This window comes from Orycteropus afer, unplaced genomic scaffold, assembly GCF_000298275.1.
Source record: "Orycteropus afer afer isolate SDZICR_OR568_19922 unplaced genomic scaffold, OryAfe1.0 scaffold00156, whole genome shotgun sequence".
In the NCBI taxonomy this organism is placed as follows: domain Eukaryota; kingdom Metazoa; phylum Chordata; class Mammalia; order Tubulidentata; family Orycteropodidae; genus Orycteropus; species Orycteropus afer.
In genome coordinates, this window is record NW_006921743.1 from 857,507 (window position 1) to 863,755 (window position 6,249).

General features: G+C 41.8%; 1 protein-coding gene across 1 annotated transcript in view; it reads right to left on the reverse strand.

Moving 5' to 3' along the window:
• The window catches only part of UHRF2 (ubiquitin like with PHD and ring finger domains 2), a 196,825-nt gene that overhangs the window by 104,395 nt on the left and 86,181 nt on the right, over positions 1–6,249 (reverse strand). The window lies entirely within an intron of this gene.

Consider the following 6,249-nt stretch of genomic DNA (forward strand, 5'->3'; position numbering starts at 1 on the left):
CAACCTTCCTTCCGAGGAGTGGCTGGTGGGTTTGAACTGCCAGCCTTCTGGTTAGCAGTCAAGTGCTTTAGCCACTATGCTACCAGAGCTCCCCAGCAGGAGCTACTATTTTAGCTACTCACTTTATCACCCAGTCTACTCCAGATATTAGAAAAAAAACTGAAAAGGCAGAGGAGGGCCCCCAGACTCCCATCCAAGACCTGGTGAATATGGCCTTTAAAGTCTTTAACACCCAGGAGGAACTGGCTGAGGCAGATAGGGAATCCCACACTCGTACTCATCAGAAGGCTAATTTACAAGCCCAAGCCTTAATGGCAGCCCTGAGGCCCACACCTACTACCAGCCAGAAGCAACCTCCCAACAGGAGCCTGTTTTAAATGTTGAGAGGAAGGCCACTGGGCCAGCTGTTGTCCACATCCACGACAACCTTCTAGACCTTGTCCGGCGTGTGTTAAGAAGGGACATTGGAAGAGTGACTGTCCCTCAGTGCCAAGACACGGAAGGCCAACTCCTCCAACCTCTGACCTGCCGTTGACTGCCTGAGTCTGGCAGCTGCTAAGACTGAAGGAGCCCCGACTCATGACCCCGATCACTCTCGCCGAACCCAGGGTAACACTCAAGGTAGCGGGTAAGTTGACATCCTTCTTGGTCGATAGGTGGGCTACCTATTCTGTCTTACTTTCCTTCCTGGGACAATTATACCCCTACACAGTCTCAGTGATAGGAATTGATGGACACTCCTCCAAATCCCAGGTAACAGGTCCTGTCACATGCCTCACAGACAACAGAATTATTACACACTCCTTTCCAGTGATACCTACCTGCCCCACCCCACTTTTAGGAAGAGACCTTCTTTTTAAGTTAGGAGTCACCCTACACTGGGCTCAGGAACCCTCAGCACTACTTCTACCACCATTAATCTCTACTCTATCCTCCACACCGAACCCTCCTTTATCTCCTGATTTAGAGGATCCAATTGTGTGGGACATTTCTACTCTTACTATTGCTAACCACCATTCACCTGTTATTATTCATTTAAAAGACCACTCACATTTTCCCTCTAGACCCCAATGTCCCATCTCCCTGACACATAGGCAAGGACTGAAAACTCTTATTCAACGCCTCTTATCTAAAGATCTTTTAATTCCTACACATTCACCCTATAATACTCTCATCCTCTGTAATACCTCTACACCCTGTTGTTCCTAAGCCTTATACACTACTTTCTCTCATCCCACCGTCTACTACTAACTTCTCTGTACTAGATCTTAAAGATGGCTTCCTTACCATTCCACTTGATCCAACTTGTTATCAGACAGAAATTACAATACCCATTACTCCCAAATCAGTATCTTCTAATTAGTTTCCGTATGCCTGTTTTACATACGACCAATCCTCTGCAGGTTGTAAATATCTCCTTTCCACCTATGGTAGATATTATTACTGGTCATGTAGGAGACATGATACCTTTGAAAGTACCAAGTCTAAATACTTCTATAATATTTAGTGACCTAAATAAGGTGATTTATTCGTGACCCTTGGGACACCAGATGGGTGTCAGGGGTCGAGGGTAAACTGTATACTTGAAGTTCTCTCTCTCTATCCTCAGGAACCATCTATATAGCACGGGAATACATTGCAGCCCTCCACACTTCCATACATATCTCCACCAGCATATCCCAAGCAGAACAGACTTTACAGGAACAAATCCTGGGAACTCCCAAAATAGTTCCAGTTTCTTCCTGGATACAGATCATTCAACACACTATCCTTCCTCAACCATTCTCACACTTTACCCAATGTTTCACACTGCGTCCTTTGAGCTTCACTTCAACGACCCTTACTTGCAGCTGTACCTATTAGTTTCACTCAACTACCACCTACACCCATTCCCAATACTTCCTGCACCACTCCTCCACTACAAGTGTCTCTTTGGGAACCTGAAACCCTTAACCAGACACATCCTTCCAGAGTTTGTTTTTTCACCAACACTTTATCTACCCCCCTGGGGTATGGCTTTTGCTCACTGAACATTTCTATTGTGCCCTGTACCTCTGCAACACCTGGCACTCACTTTTGGTGTAATGGAAGTTTAACTAAATGTTTAAACTCCACCACTCCAGGCCCCTGCTTTCCAGTAACAATAATACCCCAACTCACTCTATATGGGGAACCCGAATTTTCCTGGCTACTACATGGAACCAGAATCAAAAGTGCTGTTTTTCTACCTATCATGGTGGGCCTCAGTTTAGCCTCCGCTTTTGCAGCAGCAGGAATAGCAGGTGGAGCCCTGGGTCATAGTATAATATCAGCCCAAGATTTTCAAACCTGTCTAGAGGTAGCACTTGAAACTACTGAAGATTCTCTGGCCTCCCTCCGGCGGCAACTAACCTCTTTAGCCCAAGTTACTTTACAGAATCGAAGAGCTTTGGACCTATTAACAGCAGGAAAAGGTGGAACTTGCCTCTTTCTTTTAAAGAAGAATGCTGCTATTGTATCAACGAATCCAGTCTGGTGGAACAAAATGTCAATACACTGACTCCGCTGAGCGAGGAACAGAAATCTCACCATTTGAATAGCTCCAGTCACCACTAACAGCCTGGTTATTACCCCTTATAGAACCTCTTCTACTAAGAAGTCTCTTTTTTCTTTTCGCCCCTTGCCTGTTTAGATTCCTATAAAACCGGCTTAAAGAAACGTCCAGAGTTACTGTTAACCAACTACTTCTACACCCATACACCCGCCTGGCAACCGACCCAATTCCCACTGACACCAGCCTTTAACCCCACTCCGACCCGGTTCAGCAGGAAGCAGCCAGAAAGGTAACTTCTTGCCCTTTTTATCACCAAAAAACGCTGGAATGTCAGACAGGAACACAGGGAGCCAGGCAGGTAAAGGATTAAGCCGGAAAAAATTACAAGAACTGGTCAAGCAAGGGAGTGGCTGACCACACCCTATACTAAACCCCAGCACATAACCTTGGCTTATGAAGACCCTCAACTATTTCCTGCCCACTATACTAATGAAGAAGTGCTTCAACTCTGCTTCCTGCCCCCATGCTAATGAGGTGCTTTTACCTTATTGGTTCCTGTAACACATACCCTGCTCTCAATCCCTTCCTCTAAGAACCAGGAAGAAAATCACTATTAAAAAACCCTTTCTTTCACCTGGGCAGCAGGAATTCTCTGGCCCCTCTCAGGGACATGTGAGCCTCACCCGGGCCCTTCTGGGGAAACTGTAAACCTCTCCCAGGAGCGCAGAATAAAAACTTCTCTTTAACACCAGCCCCCCGAAAAAAATTCCAAAACAACCTACATGTAAATGAAAGTAAGTTTAGTAAGGCTACTGGATCCAAGATGAAAGGTTACGTGTATTCCTATATACCAGTAACAAAGAGAAAAATGAAATAGCACGTACTGTAACAACAGGTAGTACCTAAGGCTGAAGGATAACAGATACATAAAATCTCTAGAGAAAATTACATCATATTGAACCATATAAAATTGCCACCATTTCAATATTTTCACCAACAAAAACAAAAATTTCATGATTCAACCTAACAGAAAGTGGAGAGGGAATTTTTGTCTAAAATTTAATCAAGTGTGGAAAAAAAGTACATATACAATGTTATCTTTTTTAATATTGAAAAGTCAGTGACCATTTAGGATATAATTAATAATGAGTATTTAAATTGATGATAAATAAAGAGAACGTGCTATTAACAAAGGGGGGGGGGCAAAATAAGCGGAGATAACTCACATTCATGGATTAGCTTCAACACATTACCCAGAAAATGCCCAATAGGTTTTCATGTGGAAATTACCAATGCAAATAAAATTACACTACACCAAACACAGTAAGACCTTCTTAAAGAACAAGGTAGGATGACCTGCTCTGCCTGATTTGGAAAGCAAGGAACTGATATAAGGATACAGAAAACAGACCAATGCTACAGAAAAGACCAGAAGATAGAGAAGGCAACATTTTCTGAGGAGGGAAACATTTCTTAAGCAAGACCTACAAAGCGCAAGCACAGGGGGAATAATGATAAACTCAACTATGTTAAAATTAAGAAAGCTCTTGAAGGGAAGGATATAGATATATAAACCCCAACTAGCAGAAGAACTGGCATGAAAATACTAGAAAAGGAGACATACAGAGCTGCGGTCTGGCAGCAATCCTGACCACACAGACAGCTTACAGATTCCTGAGTGCTTATAGGACCTAAGAATTAACCTAAAAACCAGCCGTGCTAGCCAGGGATGGCACGGAGGACTGCTCTGGTGGCTGGGTAATAAACAGAGAAGGCGAAGAGAAAGGCGGGCTGGGCTATGGACTTCTGCCTGTCCGGAGGGTGCCGCCATTTTGAATGTTCACAAGTGGCATGACCATTTTGGATATTTAAAGAGACAGCGCTCTCCCAGATTCCAGTGGCTTATGAACACGTTCCGCTTGCCAGCAGCCCCAAGGACACTATGGACCTACAGGACTGAAAAGGTGCGACATTCCTCTTGTTATTCTTATACCCCACACCCACTTGGTGAACAGAGGTGCGGCCATCCCCCACTCCCACCTACCTCCTGGGCCCGCAGGAATTCCATCCCAGTCTGTGTGTTCAGATGGAGCCTGGGTGCCCAGCCCTGTCCTCCAGTGATTTTTTTTTTCTCTTTTTTTAAAATTTTTATTTATTTTCTTCTTTGCTTTCTTTTTTCTGGTACTTAGTTTGCTTATATTTGTCTGTTTTAAAACTACTATTATTATTAATACTTTTGTCCTTTTCACTATTATTCTTTAGTCTTCCCCTCCCAGGTCCTGGTTATCAGGTTTCTTTTCTTTTCCCTGTTCCTTTTTGAAAAAAAAATTTTTTTTTTTTTGTAATTTAAATTTTTTCCCTTTTTTCTCACAGTTAACCCCATTCCTTGTTTTACTTTTTGCATTTTTTCCCATGTTTTTCTTCATTATTCTCATTCTCTACCTTTTTTTTCTTAGTGCCCTATCCCCAGATATTGCAGATTATCTTCTTTTTTCATCTTCTTTTTCCCTTTTATCTTTCTTTGGTTACTGTTCCTGTGTGATTACATGGTGTGTATTTTGTCCATATGCTTTTAGTTTTTTGATTGTTATTCAACTGTAATTTTTGTCTGAGTGGGAGACAGCCACAGTCCCCATAAGACACAACTACACCCACACTTCCTGCAATTTCACTTACTGAGCAAGAGTCACTACACCTCCTTCTCCACCAACGGGCCAATAATAAAAAACCATTAAGAAAAGCCTGAATCACCCTTGGCTGCTCTTCACAAACAGTTAACAGAGATCTAAATATAACAATACCACGATGTCTCAGAGACAACAGACCATCACAGTCCACACAAAGAAGCAGGATAAAGTGGTAGAAACAAGGGAGCAGGTTACAGACCCAGAACACATCCCTGAGGAAGCAACAACATTGCAACACTCTGATAAGGAATTCAAAAGAATTATCTTTAGGTATCTTCAAAGGATTGAAAGACAGACCAAAGAAAACACAAAAAAAAACCTTAGAAGAATTTTGGAAGAAAATACAAGAACAAAATAACAAAATAAGTGAAAAATTAGAAATGATTCTAAATCTACAGATAGAAATCCAGAAGATTAATACTCGATCGTCAGAAATAGATAACACATTGAAAGGGCAAAGGAGTAGAATTGATGCAATGGAAGGCAGAATTTATGAGATTGAAGACAAATACCTGAATATGTCTTTGGAAAGGGATCAATCAGAAAAAAAATCAAAGCAAAATGAAGAAAGCCTAAGGTTCATGTGGGATATCATCAAATGGAATAATTTATGTGTCATTGGAATTCCAGAATAGGAAGAGAAAAACGTAACTACTGAGAAAACTGTCCAAGATTTGCTGGAGGAGAATTCCCTGATATAATGAAAGATGAGAATATATCCATTCAGAAAGTCCAACGAACCCCAAACAGGACAGGTCCCAAAAGAAAATGACCAAGACACATCATCATCAAACTCATCAAAACTAAAGACAAAGATAGAATCCTGACAGCATCACAGGAAACAAAAAGTTACCTTAAAAGGATAGCCAATAAGTATAAGCTCTGGTTTCTCAGCAGAAACCATGCAAGCAAGAAGGCAATGGGATGGTATATATAAAACCCTGAAAGAGAAAAATTTTCAACCAAGAATTATATATCCAGCAAATTGTCCCTCAAATATAATGGTGAAATTAGGAGATTTCCAGATAA